The following is a 2427-nucleotide window of genomic DNA, read 5'->3' as shown; positions in this document are numbered from 1 at the left end:
ATTAAGCTATATAATTTCTACCAGATATGTGCTGTTATTTGGAACTTTGAAGACTCAGCACTCTACTGCTTAAGGGGGTGCACAGAATTGGTGTTCAGGACAGAGGATGCACTATTGGAGAACAACAGGAGTTGGGATGCAGGGAGAGTACATGTCAAAAAATAAAAAGACAAAGAAAACTGCAAAAGCAAAACTGAAAAATAAAGTGGCAGTGAGCACTTATGTGTTATTAATGGCTGAATGTTATTAATGTTATTAATGACTGAAATGTAAATGGTTTGAATTCACTAGTTAAATGGTTTGGAGTGGCTGAATAGATTTTAATACAGAGTCCAGTCTTCTGTTGTTTACTGGAGCCTTATCAATAAAGTTAAGCACAAGCTTAAAAACTGAAAGACAATTCTACAATCAAATGGCAAAAGGAAGTCAGGAAAAACTACTTATATCAGCTGAAAAAGACTTCTTATTAAAGAAAGGCAATAAGTGACAGATACGGCAACTACATTATGATTAATACAACAAGAAGACATAATACTAGTAACAGTCATAAATATATATGCACTAAATAGTGGAGCACCAAGATATATAAGAAAAGTAATAATAGTACTAAAGAGAGATGTTAACAACAACACAATAATACTAAAGGATTTAAAAACTCAACTTGCAACTAGGAATAGATCGAAAAGATAGAAGGAAACAATAGCCTTAAAAGAGGAATAAAATCAAATAGACTTAATAGACATCTACAGAACATTCCTCCCCAAAATTGCTGCAAACACAACTTTTTTCAAGTGCAAATAGAATATTTTCAAGAATAGGCTATATGGTGGGACACAAGTTAATTGTCAATAAAACTGTGAATATTGAAATCATACCAAGTACTCTTTCTGACACATTGCCATGAATTGATAAATCAACTATAAAGAGAACAGAAACAGGAAAACCCATAGATACATGCAATAAACAATATGCTGCTTAATAGTTATCAGATAAAGAGGAAATTAAAACATCAAAATATACCTCAAGACTAATGAAAGTGATGATACAAGCTACAAGAATGTAGGGGATGCAGCAAAAGCAGTCTTAGGAGGGCAGATAATTGCAATAGAAGCCCACATTAAAAAGCAAGAAAAATCTCAAACAACTTAACATTACACCTAAAGCAATTTGGAAAAGAGGAACAAATATAACTTAAAGTTAGTGGAAGCAGGGAAATAGTAAAAACAAGCAGAAGCAAATGAAATAGACATTAAAAAGATACAAGAGATCAACGAAACTAAGAGTTGGCTAAACTTTTTACCAAGACTACACCAGGAAAAAAGAGTTAAATGAACTGATCACAAGCATGAGAATTGAGACAGCAATAAAAAGTTTGCCCCAAAACAAAAGCTAGGAGGCCAGATAACTTTACAAGCAAATTCTATCAGAACTTTAAAGAAGAATGCATGCCCAATACTCAAGTTATTTCTAAAAATCCACTAAGAGGGAACACTTCCCTAATATATTTTATGATGCCAACATTACCTTAACACTGAAACCAAGTAATAGAGCACAAGAAAAGAATATTACAGACCAATATCACAGATGAACACTCATGCAAAAATCTTCAACAAAATACTAACAAATTGAATTCAATAATACATCACAAGGATTATACATCATGGTAAGTGGGATTTTATCCCAGGGATGCAACTCTGTTTTAATATATATATATAAATCAATCAGTGTAATACATTACATCAACAAAAGTAAAGATAAATATCATATGATACTATCGAGAGATGCAGAGAAAGCATTTGATAAGATGTAGCATCTATGATAAAACCTGTTCTAAACAAGATGGGAATAGAAGGAATCAACTTCAACATAGTAAAGTGTACATGTCACAAACCTACAGCCAATATAATACATAATGGTGAAAAGCTGAAAGCTTTCCCATTAAGATTAGGAAAACACAAGGATGACCACTGTTACCTTTTTTTATTTCATTTAGTATTTGAAATTTTAGTTAGAGCACTCAGAGAAAAGCAAAAGAATCCAGTTTGGAAAAGAAGTGAAATTATCACTATACACATGTAATACAATGTTATATATAGAAACCTTAAAGACTCCAAAAATCTATTAGAAATAATACATGAATACAGCAGAGTGTCAGTTTACAAAAATCAACATAAGAAAATCTGTTGCATTTTCATATACAAACACCAAATAAGAAAAGAAATTAAGAAAGTAATTCCATTCACCATTACTTAAAAATAATTAAATACCTCAAAAGAGGTATTTAACCTAACCAATTAGGTGAAGGACCAATATAATGAGAACTATAATATGTTATTAAAGAATTTTGATTGTGACATAAGGAGATGAAATGGCATTCCTTATTCATAGATGGTGAGAATCAATATGATCAAAATGAATATCTAATGT

Source organism: Talpa europaea (assembly GCF_964194135.1).
Source record: "Talpa europaea genome assembly, chromosome: 1".
Classification (NCBI taxonomy): Eukaryota; Metazoa; Chordata; class Mammalia; order Eulipotyphla; family Talpidae; genus Talpa; species Talpa europaea.
Note: the sequence above shows the minus strand (reverse complement) of the source record.